This window comes from Microcebus murinus, chromosome 13, assembly GCF_040939455.1.
Source record: "Microcebus murinus isolate Inina chromosome 13, M.murinus_Inina_mat1.0, whole genome shotgun sequence".
Classification (NCBI taxonomy): Eukaryota; Metazoa; Chordata; class Mammalia; order Primates; family Cheirogaleidae; genus Microcebus; species Microcebus murinus.
In genome coordinates, this window is record NC_134116.1 from 19,092,142 (window position 1) to 19,106,819 (window position 14,678).

The window sequence follows — 14,678 nt, forward strand, 5'->3', positions numbered from 1 at the left end:
TGATAAATTGTGTCCCCTTTACCATTTAGTTCAGAGTCTTTTGATTTCCATCTTAATTTCCTCCTTGACCCAATAATCATTCAGCAGTAAGTTGTTTAGTTTCCATGACTTTGTATAGACATGAGTTTTTCTGTTGGAGTTGATTTCTAATTTTATGCCCCTGTGGTCAGAGAAGATGCACAGTATAATTTCTATTTTTTAAAATGTGTTGAGACGTGTTTTGTGACCTAGGATGTGGTCAATTTTAGAGAATGTACCCATGAGTTGATGAGAAGAATGTATATCCAGTGGCTTTTGTGTAGAAAGTTCTGTAAATGTCTATTAGGCCCATTTGTTCTAGAGTTCTGTTTAAGTACATTGATTCCTTGTTTATTTTCTCTTTGGAGAATCTGTCCTGATCTGACAGTGGGGTGTTGAAGTCCCTGTCTATTATAGTGCTGTTGTTTATCATTTTGTTTAGATTGAGTAGGATTTGCTTTATGAATCTGCACGCACCTGTGTTGGGTGCTTAAATATTTAGAATTGTTATGTGTTCTTGTTGAAAAGTTCCCTTTACCATTATATAATGACCATCTTTATCCTTCATTACTTTCGTTGATTTGAATACTAAGTTATCTGATATGAGAACTGCTATATCAGCTTCTTTTGGTTTCCATTTGCATGAAATATTGTTTTCCATTCCTTCACCTTGAGTTTAAATGAGTCCTTATGGGTTAGGTATGTTTCCTGAAGACAGAAGATACTTGGCTTGTATATATTTCTCCATTTGGCCAGCCTATGTCTCTTCAGTGGGCAGTTCAAGTTCTTCACATTTATTGAAAGATTTGATAAGTGGGGTGGATTTCTGTTCATCCTGTTGAGTAAAAAATGTGAACACTTCATGAATTTGCATGTCATCCTTGCACAGGGACCATGCTAATCTTCTCTGTATTGTTCTAATATTTGTATATGTGCTGCCAAAGTGAGCACTTGAGAAACTCTTAGACTGTCTTAGTTGAACTTTGGGAAGAAACTTTGGGACTCTAGTCCAGAGCCATTGTACTCTACAGTAAATGATGTCAGGCCATGGGAGATGCCATGCCTGCTGGACTCTTTCTCAGATCTCACCCACCTGGCCCAAATCCCTGAGACAGGGCTCTAGCACTCACTTGAATGGCAGCATTCTCCTACTGCCTGCTCAGAGAATTCAAATAGCTCTGTCCTGCTTCAGGAGTTCTCAGTCCCCTAAGATATCATCGGTTGTGATTAAATGATTGTAGGACTCCTATATAACCCTGTCAATCAAGACATTTAATAAAATGGTATTTGTAATAATGACGGTTGATTAGTTTACCTGTGGATTATCTTTATCTATGAAAAACTTGTTTCGTAGGAAAACAACCCCTAAAGATGAAATTTTGGGAACCCTGTTGAATTAAAGAGAACCAAAAATCATAAATGCAACCTAGACTGCATGCATCATACCATTGTTAGATCAAGTGGTATCCCAGAATTAGTTTCTGAAGAATCTCTTTGGAAATTCTGAGCTAGTGGTAGTCTCTATTGAGTACATTTCTCTGCTTACTAGAAAAAATAAGACAGACTTTTTTCAGATATTTAGACCATATTTAGACTTTTAACTTGTAGTATAGCAATTTCTTTAAATTAGTAGATTAAGTTAGTTTCACTCTATTTGGAGTTCTAGCTAATTTAGTTAGTTTGACTACACGAGTTTTACTCTATTTTTAAGCTTCACATAGAAGCAAAGAATTGATATAATTATCGATGCTTTTCCTCATCACACAATATTGGATCAATTTCCTTTTCTTGTCTTTCAGGAAACCACTAATTGGTGAGAGCCAAATAAGACTCTTCAGGAAGTACCAGATACTCTTTGAATAAGCTACTGGAAGCCACTTTTCAATTCTTTGCTGTCAGAGGTGAGTGACTACAAGTTTATAATTAAACTTGGACTAGAAGGAGACTGTCTATTGGCATGATAGGAAGAGTCCCAGGAGGACATCTGCCCTGAAGTCCCTCCCCTGTGACGCCAGGCATCTGAAATCTGGCCTTTGCAATGGCCCTGACAGACACATATCAATGCAAATATATCTGCGGTCCATAAGTTAAAGCAGTTACCCCTCACTTGCTCATCAAAAAAGCTGTCTGGAGCTCCACCAGGAATGTGCCCAGGGAGACACTTTCAGAGAGGAGAGTATGAGGACATTGAGGGTGAAGAGGAGGCCTTGAGGGTGGAGGTAATGGTAACCAAACTCCTTCCAGGGCCCCCAGGGCTCTTGAGGACCTGGCCTGCCCACTATCCTCCTCTTACATTAATCCCACCTTGGCTTTTTGGCGTTCCTCTTCCTCAACACATCGTCCAAGTCTTTTCAGCCTTAGGGTGTCTACTGTGGCTATTGCTGGAATATTCCTCCTCCACACCTTCTTGCTATTATCTCAGCTTCAATTTCCTTGACTCTGAGATGTCTTTCTTAACCACCTTACGTCATCCTTCCTTCTGTGTCTACCACAATCACTCTCTTTTCTATTATTCTGCATTATTTTCTTTCTAGTGCTTCCACTCCGAAATTATCTTCTGTACTCATTTGACTACGTGGCTATTTTCTGTCTTCCCTCACTAGACTTTGTTTTATTATGAGAATTTTTATTATGAGATTTTGTTTTGCCTATAATGCTGGACCCTGTTATCTCTAGCCCCTTGGAAATTACCTATCATCGATTAGGCACTCAATCAATATTTATTTATTGGATGAATAAATGAAAAATATAATCAAATATAAACGTATTACTTCAAGGCATGGGCTTGTCTGTTGGGATCAGTAGCATGAGGCTGTCAAGAACTGTGAAGGGGCTGATACTTTACCATACTTGCAAGCTAGCAAGTTAGCTGGATACAACTTCGGCTGTGCTGGCAGAAGACATGAGACTCCTGGGTCTGAGGTAAAGAACTGTTTACTATTTACTGGAATAGCAGTAGAGAGCATCAACATTTGTTACAGTTTAGGCTCCAGGCCTGCATTTCCACAGGAGAACACAAAGAGGGCAAGGTAACATCTGTACGCACAGTGGGTTGCAGTAAACAAGAGGAACCCCGAGCTTAGGGAACCCAAATTTTATAAGGGGCCATAAGCCTGCCTGATCATTGCCCTGGAGGTAGATATCTTTATTACACTGGACAGTAAATAAACCTGCTCTTTGCTCCAGAGGAAGACACTATCTCTATATTTGAGCATATTCTTTACAAGTATATTTGATTGTACGCAAACAGTTTTGAAAAGATAGTCTGGGACTAAGGCAGTTAGTACTTCTATTGCCAAGACATACAGAAATGTGAGAGACCCATGGAGAATTGTCTCCTAACAAAGCCCATCTTCCTGTTCCAGTTTTCATGAAAATCCTTTATCCCATCTCTCCCATCATTCCAAGAAAAGCTATGTTTGTTTAATGGAAGCTTGCTTCATCCTATCTCACACATACTCCTTTCTTTAGGGAAATAGCCCATCAATAAATCAGCCCATTCTTACTAGAATGGCATTATGAGTAGCTCTGCTTCTAGAACTGTGGAGCTTTTCTTCTCAAATCGGGGCACTCATCTGTTACTGGGCCCCCTGTGGAGTGACAAAGGACAAAGCCACGGGGTAAGAATTTAACACTTCCCTCGATCACAATTTTTACTGGAAAAAATGGAGAAACATCTATTAACTTTTGTTTTTAAAACAAACATACATATGTTATGCAGTGAGTACAACATTCTCAAGGGTTTTAAAGATAAAGAAAATATTTCTTTGGGCAGCACTGCTATCTCTTGGCTGTTCTAGAACATAGGTGAAGTTTAGTAAAAGTATTTTAAAAGCCTTTTTTACAACTTATTTTGTGAACTATGGGTAATGCCCTGGTAATGGGTTGGGAAATCAATCAGGTGGGTCTTGGCCAGCAGTTCATATTAATAAAAAACACAGCAGAATGAACATCAGAGGGCATCATAAAGATAAGTATTATTTTATTTAACACATATATCTGACAGTTCATTTGAATGAACCAGGTTGCGACATTAAATGTATTTCTCATGGTGGGTTATACTCACAGAAGTTTAAAATCTACTACTGTAGAGAATGTTATAAAGTCTAGAAATTATTGTTCATAAACATCTTAAAATCTGTAGGGGAAATCAGATTCATGAACAAAATTAATGCCAAATGGTGACAGAGACTTGGAAAGAAGGCTCTCAAATTTCCAGATGACAAAACTGGAAAAGCAAATAGCAAATATGATGGAATACAAATTTCAAATAATCTTGGATTAGAGAACCATGAATGGAAATGTAAGTGAACAATGTGAAGATCTGATTTTATATTTGAAAAAAAAAAATTCCACCAAATTAAGCAACTACTGTTTCTAGATCAAGATAGATTATGGCTCTTCTGTATGTACTGCACGTTTTGTCACATCTGTGGGGTTCTCTTCAGTTTGGGGCAGTTCCTTTGGAGGGAGACACTTGTGAACCTAAGAGAGGACACCCGGAAGAGTGACCTGCAATGTGGAACTTTACTTGGACCAGAGAACGGTAGGGAGATAAGGGGAAAAAACATGGATTGATCATGTATTCTATTTCAGGCAGCTTGTACAACTGTTTTTGTATATTTGGAAGGTATGAGCAGAGAAAGAGAGGGAGTGGGACTCAGTGTGGCTTCAGACAGCTGCCATAGCTATGGCACTATGATAGCTGCCATTCACTGAGTGTCTACCGGGCACCAGGCATTAACTGATGCATCACAACGTTTCTTCCAACAACGCAGCAACACCCATTTATCAAGCCCTGACTACGTGTCAGACATGATGCAAAGCATTTTACTTGGACTATTTCATTGAATCCTCCCAACAATCTCGGGAAGAAAGCACTAGTTTTATTTCCATTTGCAAATGAGGAAAGTGGGTCCCTGAAGGATAGTCACTTGCCTGGCATCATGTCACAAGAGTAATCTGGGGATTTGCCATTATCAGTAAATAGAGAAGGAAATCCATGGCAAACTGTCACTTTAAAACTTCTAAATCATTTCTTAATTAGCTGAGACTTGGTTACAGGCTAACTTTGAAGACCCCAGTGACACTGGCTTTCCCTTGCGGAGCCTGAGGTTCTGCCTCCAGAGCTTTCTCCGGAATGCCCTGGGAAACCACTCAGGAAGTGCAGTGGCGGTTTCCGCCCGCGGGTTTCATTCTGGGATGAGTTTTTCTAGCTGCAGTGTTCTCTTCCAGCTCTCGCCGGCTCTCGGTGCCCTGGAGCACTTTTGGCTCTCTATCAGGCTCCTACTTTAAACAGCACAGTTTTGCAATTTCATGATCATTTTCTGAAGCCAGCGTGCTGCTTAGTAATGACTTCCACAGTCGAAGGTTTGACTCTACATCTGCGTGGTGGTCCATGGCGCAACCGTCCACAGACGGACGGGTGGCTGGTCCTGGCTTTCTCTCTTACCTGGAGCACAGTTAGGGGTTTGCAGCTTAATGACTGCAGGTACAAATGACAGCGGCTTGGGTGGACGGAGGTGAGGGAGCAAGCCCTGAGCCCAGAGGAGCAGGTGTTGGCTCCCTGACCCGTGAGCCGGGGCTGCTGCCTTGGGGGACATGCGCCAAGGCATGGGAACTTTCCAGGGGGCTGCTCCCGGTCACCAAAGGCTTCTGCTGACCTCGTCTGCCTCAGACTATTTTAGGACTTAGTGCTTCTGTCAGGAATTCCTTCCACTTAAATAAATTCTGCCCTTCCGCCCCTGGCCCTGCAAGGGCCCCTCCCTCCACCCCCAGTCATCTGGTGCCTTGCACTGAAGCCCTGACCTGGCAAATTTGGGGTAAGTTTATTCATGCTTTTTCTTACATGATTCAGTAACTACCTCATGTAAAGATCTTTGGAGTTTTTATTCTTCTCTTTACAGGCCAAAATGGGCTTGGCAATGGTGGGGAGTGGGCAGGTTGTATTATGTAAACTGCAGTTCTCAAATTTTGATGTGCTTTTACAAACCACCCAGGGATTTTGTTAAAAATGCAAATTCTGATTCTGTAGGTCTGAGTTGGGGCCTGACATTCAACATTTCTAAAAAGCTCTCAATGATTCTTATGCTACTGGTCCAGGGACCACACTTTTGTGGATTTTAACTTTGCCTGGTCATGAGAGAGCCACCTGGGGAAATTAAAAAATTCCCAATGCCCAGTTTCCATCCCAGACCTCCATCCCAGACTGGATAACTCACAATTGATGAGAATAGGACCCAGACATAGGTATTTCTTTTTTTATTTTTTGTAACATTCTTCACATCATTTGACTTCACATCCAGGGTTGACAACCACTGGATTTGAATTTGTGGGGAAAATTGTTAAATTCAGAGGCATAAGTCAAATTTTATCTCAATTGTATTACTTCCTTAGCATATGATTACTCAGAAAGATGTACTTAGTTGCTCTAATTACAGCATGTAATAATAATCATATTTGTTCCACTCATCCAGTTTACTTTTAGCCAGTTTACAAAACACTCTGTGATGGTTCTCCATTCCTTTAATATACACTCTTGACTGCTTGCCTGGCACTGGAACCCCTCCATATTTTGATTCATATGATTTGGTTATTTCCTACTGTACATTAATTTTAGCCACATCTTGTCTCTGGCACTGGAACCCTTCCATATTTTGATTCATTTGATTTGGTTATTTCCTACTGTACATTAATTTTAGCCACATCTTGTCTCTGGCACTGGAACCCCTCCATATTTTGATTCATGGTTATTTCCTACTGTACATTAATTTTAGCCACATCTTGTCTCTGAACACACTATAGGCTTCTAACTACCTGCCATTGCTTAAATTATTCCTTCTGCTCTGCAATCTCCTTTTACCCATTCTCTTCTCTCAGACTCACCAAATTATTATAGCAGTCACAGCTATCCATTCTTCAGGGGCTACTTTCAATTTCAGTTCTTCTAAGAAAACTTTACTTCTTCCCTCTCTGGCCAGTATAAATCCACGTTTGATCACACCTTCATTCTCTCTTGTGTAACTTATCAGTCTGCTTTGCGTCAGTTATTTTTCTGACTATTCTTTTCTGGCTCCAGATTGTGAATTCCTGTAGGACAAAGCCTGCATCTTATTTATCTTTCTAACCCTCCTGGTGTGAAGTACGGTGCGTTTCACTCACAGGAGAGCTCAGCAAACCTGCGCGAGGTAGAAATGGCCAGTGCTTTGGATCCAGAGCCCAGTTGTAGCTGGACTGTGGTGGGTTTAGCACAGAATAACTCTTTCAGTCTGAAGGAACTTCAAAATATTCCTGACAATTCAAGTCAACTCTGGTCAAAGGCAGGCTGTGTCTTTCTGACACTGAGAACACGAGGGGCTTGGGTTTGCCTTCATCTTGGCAGGTTCACCCGGCATCTTAACCTGCTAGCTCTTTAACTGGGAATGACAGGATGGAGCGGTAGTTCTTTCTTTCTTTCTTTCTTTTTTTATTTTTTTTATTTCCGCATATTATGGGGGTACAGATTTTAAGGTTTCAATAAATGCCCTTTCCCCTCTCCCCCCACAAGTCTGAGTTTCCAGCATGACCATCCCCCAGATGGTGCACATGTCACTCGTTATGTATGTATATACCTGCCCCCCTCCCCCCTTCCCCTCCCCAAAACCCTATTACTGTAGTACCTATGTGTCCACTTAGGTGCTGCTCAGTTAATACCAGTTTGCTGGTGAGTATATGTGGTACTTGTTTTTCCATTCTTGGGAAACTTCACTTAGTAGTATGGGTTCCAGCTCTAACCAGGAAAATATAAGATGTGCTATATCACCACTGTTTCTTAGAGCTGAATAGTACTCCATGGTATATATATACCACATTTTATTAATCCATTCTTGGATTGATGGGCACTTGGGCTGTTTCCACAGCCTTGCAATGATGAATTGTGCTGCTATAACAGACTTAAACCTAAGGTATGAAACTATTAGAATTCTAGAGGAAAATGTTGGAAACACTCTCCTAGACATAGGCCTAGGCAAAGAGTTTATGAAGAAGCCCCCAAAGGCAATCAAAGCAGCAACAAAAATAAATAAATGGGACATGATCAAACTAAAAAGCTTCTGCACAGCCAAAGAAACAGTCATGAAAGTAAACAGACAACCTACACAATGGGAGAAAATTTTTGCATCCTACGTATCCGATAAAGGGCTGATAACTAGAATATACTTAGAACTCACAAAAATCAGCAAGAAAAAAATCAAATAACCCTATTAAAAAGTGGGCAAAGGACTTGAACAGAAACTTTTCTAAAGAAGACAGAAGAATGGCCAACAAACATATGAAAAAATGCTCAGCATCTCTAATCATCAGGGAAATGCAAATCAAAACTACAATGAGATATCACTTAACTCCTGTGAGAATGGCCTTTATCAAAAAGTCTCCAAATAACAAATGCTGGCGTGGATGTGGGGAGAGAGGAACACTCCTACACTGCTGGTGGGACTGCAAACTAGTTCAACCTCTGTGGAAAGCAATATGGAGATATCTTAAAGCGATACAAGTGAATCTACCATTTGATCCAGCAATCCCATTGCTGGGCATCTACCCAAAAGATCCAATGACACTCTACAAAGGAGCGGTAGTTCTTGAGGACACTTTGTGCTGGAAGGATAGGAAATGAACTGATGTGTATCGATCACCAATCAGCTATTAGGTGGAATATTTTATCCATATGATTTACTTCTCACAATGACGCTGTGAGATGTTTTAAAGATAAAGAAAGTGAAGTTCAGCTAGGTTGCTGAACTGCCTGAAGCCACACAGTTGCCCCATTACACAGCCTAGGTGTGCACTGGACTGTGACTCCAAACCCAACACTACTTGCTTTAAAGGAGAGAGTCTACACTAGGTTGTCTCCTAAGTGTCTCTTCTCATGAAGATACAAGGTGATCCAGACTGTTCTTGTGCCTTTTTGCCCAATAGGACTGGGTAAGTCTCTTTGGAAGCCTTCTTCCTCTTCCTGTTCACCGTAGTCTGTAAACTCAGCGAAGGCGGAAATGGAGTATTTACTCATTACAGCCGTCCATTGCTGTGCATGGGGGATTCGTTTCAGCACCCCCACCAAGATACCAAAATCCACGGATGCTCATATTTGCATATAACCTAAACACATCCTCCTGTATACTTTAAGTCATCGCTAGCTTACTTGTAATACCTAATACAATGCAAATATTATGCAAATAGTTGTTATAGTATATTTTTTAGAGAACAAGAAAAAAAAGTCTGTAATGCTCAGCTGTTGGTTGAATTCACAGATGCAGAACCCATGAATATGGAGGGCCAACTGTATATCTTGCTCCCCAGTAGAAGTCAAAATAGAACACGGGTTGATTGTACAGACTTTGTTATCTGGTGATGGCTAGAGTTTTTTATCTGCCACACACTAACCTGGTTATCTTGGCAAACTACCTAAACTCCCTGGGCCTTGGTTTCTTTACATTATGAGTTGTGGTGAGCATTAAGTAGAGCACTTAGCTTGGTCCCTCACACATAATAGACATTCCATAAAGTTTAGATGGACCAAACTTTCTCATTTAGCCTATAGCTGGTATGACTCTAGGCCTAAATCCACAAATACATTTTGTACCTTTCTATAATTCAACTTAATTTTAATACAGGTCCCCATTCTTCCAGGGTGAGTGGAAATGCTCAATGGGAGTCTCTTCCTTCCCTGTCCAGGTGAGCACGTGTGGGCTTAGGAAGTGCCAAGGCATGATGGGAATGGGAACATCTGGTCCTCTTTGTCATTGGTCCACAGAAACATCCATTATTCATTGGGTCATCTGTTGTTGATTCATGTGCACCTCCATTCCCTCTCAAGAGTCTTGCTTTCTTCTTGGGGCTTTATCTAGGCCAAGAGACAGGTTCCTTCTCCCATTGGGTCTCACCAATCCTTGGGTGGGTTTTGCTGTCTACCTGGGACCCTAACCAGGAAGCAAGTCACAAGACCCTCCATCTGGGACACCTCAACCTTCCCTTCCTGTTGTTGACTGCTGCCCTCACTCAACACAGACACGCTGATATGTCTACTCTCTTGCTCTCTTTTACCTTCCACAAGTATGGGGAATCTTCTAGTCTGAGAAGGAGGAAATATTCTCCTTTCCCTGTGGTAGGCAATTTGTCCAAGCTTTTCTATTTCTCTAAGGCCATCTGCCTTTGCAACACAAAAGAGAAAGGATTCTTTTTTATCCCCCCCTTTCTGCAAAGTCACACCTTTCCTGTGAGGCCAGGAGCACAACACAACTTAATTGGGATGTGGGTGGAGGGAGAGGGGGAACCGACAGGTGGAACTAGACGTGCAGGGGAAACCATGGGCTGGTGTTTGCAAGGCAGCCTCCCCTCCCAGCTCCACGTGGCTTCATTCTCCCTGGCGGCTCAGGTGAGCCTCTGTCCTTGCTTTTCATCCTTCCTGAGTGCTTTATCTTTTGGCTCTGCTAGTTCTGATTCTCTGTGTGATGAAAGCCTTGCGTGCAATTGTTCCTGTTGGCTTTGCCTTTCCGATTAGATGGCAAACTCATTAGTAATTTCCTCCAGAGCCTATCTGTGTTCTCAGGCAGTGAATATTCCAAAGGACGCTGTTGATTGACTCACTCACAGAGGTGTGGGCATGTGCATTGCTGTCTCTGTTAATTTTCTTCTCATTTGTCCTCATTAACAAAGAAGCCTCTTATAAATGTTGCTAAGTCCTTGTTATCACATGAGGCTATTGCTATATAAATAATTATCTCAAATTACTTGAACAGCATCTGAGGAACAAACTCATAAGAAATTTAAGACTATTAAAATAGGAACTTTGAGTGATTGCATATATAAAAAGTCAGATAGCTTGCTTTGAGTTATATCAACTACAAAATCTTTTTTTCCTGAGTCATGTTTATCCTTCTGGAGCCTGTGAGGGACAGAACGTGATGCAGGTAGGACCTCTGGAAAGATGCAGGAAGGGGAGGCCGGCCAGGATTGAGCTGAAAGCTATTTCTCCCATTGGACGGAGTTTGGTGAAAACTGGACTCCTACTTTCTGGTCCAGCATGGAAGGAGCTTGGAACAACAAGAAAGAAGCTGAACCAACTGACCATCAACAGCTCTTCTTATATCTATCAGAGAAGGGCGGTCACAGGGCAAATCGCTGTTGCAAACATCGAGGGCACAGAGGCAGACAGAATCACAACTGACCAGAGCAGAAGCCCATGAGCAGAAGACTCAAGAACCAGGGCCTGGGTAGGAAACCTAAACTCTAACTGGTGAGTTTCTGAAGGCTTGGCATCACCACGTCTGAGAGTTAGAAGCTCCAAGGGTCTAGTTGTAGGGGTGGGGGTCCTACACTTGCATGAGATTTACCTCTAAGAACCCTACAAGTTTCTCATAGTGAAAACCAGGAAGAAGAAAAACAAAACAAAACAAAAAAACAAAAAACTCCTCGTGTCTCCAGCAGGGGGAGAAGAATAGTAGCCATTTTTGAATGACATCCAGAAAATCCTCTCTTTCCTATCAAGGCCACTCTCAAGAGAAACTCTTTTAGCAGAGCCTAACCGGCTGGTGTTTTACAAAAGACTGGGCAACATGGGGAAAGGAAACACCCAACTCCAGCCCCCTCTGGTTTTCATGTCTCACCTGGGGGTGGAAAGTAGGGGGAAACAAAAGCAAACAAAACTGAGAAATACTTGTGAAGGTCACAGCCCAAGGACACAAACTCACCAAAAGACTGAGACCTAATCACAGGACTATAGAGTGCTCTTCCTTCCCCACATCTCACCACCACATCAATAGGCCTCCTGTACCATAATAGGGGATCGCAACAGAAAGAACTGTGCATCTCAGATGTTGTTTGAGAAGAGTTTGGGCAAAATGGATCTGGATATAAAGGCTAGCACCAGAAAGAGCAGCCAGGTGGCTGGGACGCTGAAGATAAAGTGAACAAGAGGATGGGCATGGCAGTAACGTGCCAAGCTCTGGCCTGGGTGGAAACTAACATGGTGCCTGCCGCCATGCAGATAGCCACCAAAGAATCACCTGCATTGTGTGAAATTGCATCTATGACAAGGGGCTCAACGGAGAGTTACATTGTGTCATGAGAATCAGGAATTTAAGTATAGTCCTGGAGGTCACAGAAAGCTTACCTGAGAAGGAGATGCTTGAGAAAGATCTAAAAGTTCAGTGAATCTTAGCTAAGTGAGGATTCTTTCTAGGCTAAGGGAAAAGTATGTGCCAAGACTTTCAGGTGGGAGAAACACAGTGATTCTCAACAACTGCAGAATGCCAGGAGCCCATCAATCTTGCGTCTAGGAGAGGCTGTCATAGGAGTCAGGATTATCCTATAGCCTGTATATCCTATATCCTTGATATCCTATATCAAGGCCACCTGTGGCCCTCCAGATCCCAAAGTGAGGCCCCTTGACCAAATCCAAACTTTACAGAACAAATCCTTTTGGATTCAGTCAAAAGGCCACACTCAAAGATCCAGAAGGCCACATATGGCCCCAAGGTTGCAGGTTCCCTAAAAATAGCATGAGAACAAAGTAGGATGATGGTGTGTATGTGGATGTGCATGCCAGTTACAGAAATCATTTATATAGTCAGGAGGAATCTGGATCTTGGGGTCTAGGAACTTGATGGAAAGGTTTAAAAAAGATAAAGTAGAAGATCAGCCTGAACAAAAAGAGCCCTGACCTGGAAGCCGGCTGACCTTTGTCCAGGCCCTGTCTCTTATGTGGGCTTCTCTAGTCCATTTGCCTGTCTGGAGGTCAATTTTCTTGTATCTAAAATGAAAATAACATTTCCTGATCTTTCCAGCTCTTGGGTGTGGTGAAAAATACCATGTTAACATATGGGGAGCAGGTCTGTGGAAGGGAAGAAGGTATAAGTAGGGAGAGAAGGCTGTCAGTGGGCTCATTCATGGCACCCATTTCATTGAGCACATGCCTATGTGCTGGGTTCTGGGAGCACAGTGATTAGTACTGCACGTGTGGTCCCTGTACTCAGAGAGCTTGCCTCCTGCCATCCGGCCAGTGGATGAGGCTAGGGATGGAGATTAGGAAACCAATTCAGAAGAGCTGAGTTTTGAAAGCAGGGATAAGGGAGAATTACAAAATGATGTCATTAATAAGTTTTTTTTATTAGTATAAAATATCTTATGTGCTGGCACTTTTGCAATGGCTCCATATCTGTGTTCCTGAAAACTTTTGTCTCTGTAGAACTGTGGATTGAAAATAATAGGATTTATGGGGAAAATGGGATGGGGTGGATTTCTCAAAATCTATGGCACTTTGTAACCAAAGAAAGACAAAAGCAGTAATAATCCAATGAAGCACTAGCCTGGTGAAACCTGCGTGCTGGTCTATGCACCCAATATTGATCCTTTACAGCCTAAAACCCTGGGACTCATGCATTTCTAATAGTGATCAGTTTCATCAACATTATATGATCATCATTGTTTTATTAACATGGAAAAAATGTCCTTGTAGCTTCTTCATCAGCAGTTGCAGCTTTCTCAAATAGGCTTAAAATAAGTGTGGTTGTTTATGATGTCCCTAAAGCAGTTACACATGCACTAAAGTCACTTCTGTAGGATTTAAAGCTTTGGTCATAGGGTCCTCATGTATTTCTAAGTCTTCTTCCTTAATGCATTGAAAGCTTGTACTTGATTGCATGGAAAAGAAATGTACTCAGAAAAATGAGAGAAGCAACAAAATTTCTGGAAGCAAATACCATTCTCCCATTTTTCAATCAGATGTGAGCTAATTTGTGTTAAAGAAATAGGCATTGTAGCAGAATAGATTGTAAATCATTCCATGAAACAATGCCACTGGGAACTTGTTCATCAAAATAAGTAGTGTCTTCATGCACGAAACTGGACAGATATTATACTTTATGGCAACATATGCCCAAAACTTTTGGAAAGTCTTCCTTTGGAGATGATTTCAGAGCCTGCTGTGGACTGAATTGTGTTCTGACCAAATTTATATGTTGAAATCCTAACCCCCATATAACTGTATTTAGAAGTAGGGTCTTTATGGAAGTAATTAAGGTTAAATGAGGTCCTAAGGGTAGAGCCCTGATATGCTAGGATTAGTGTCCTTAGAAGAGACAACATAGCTTGTGCGCTCTCAATCTCTCTCTCTCTCCCTCTCTCTCTCCCCTCATCTGCCATGTGAGGACACAGTGAGAAGATGGCCTTCTGGAAGCCAGGAATGGGGCCCTCACCAGAACCAACCACGTTGGCACCCTAATTTCAGACTTTCTCTAGTCCTGTGAGAAAATACACTTCTGTTGTTTAAGCCACCCTGTCTATTGTGTCTTGTGCAGCTCAAGCTGACTAATACAGAGCCTTTATAGAGTTCTTTAAACACCCTCAGAATAGCAAAGCTTTGTCTTAAGGCGCATTTTACATTTGGAATCAGCCAAATGTTGTCTGAAGCCAAGGCTACTAAGCAAAGTGGATGAGTGAACAGAATAAAGACATTTTCCAGAATAAGAAAAAAAATGTAGTTATAAAGCAAAAGCATTGCTTTGGATAGGATTTGGGGGTAATTACAAAAGTGAACAGAGATGGCATCATTGTGATGATTGTGTTGTCTCCCATAGAATCACTTTGAAGGGCAACAGTCATTTACAAAATTAATTCGTCTCTCAATT

General features: G+C 41.6%; 1 non-coding gene across 1 annotated transcript; it reads right to left on the reverse strand.

The window, feature by feature from the left end:
• Positions 1-862: 862 nt before the first annotated feature.
• LOC142875281 (U6 spliceosomal RNA) lies at positions 863-969 on the reverse strand. Its single transcript, XR_012922677.1, has one exon. It is a non-coding gene; the product is annotated as a U6 spliceosomal RNA (small nuclear RNA).
• Positions 970-14,678: the final 13,709 nt, after the last annotated feature.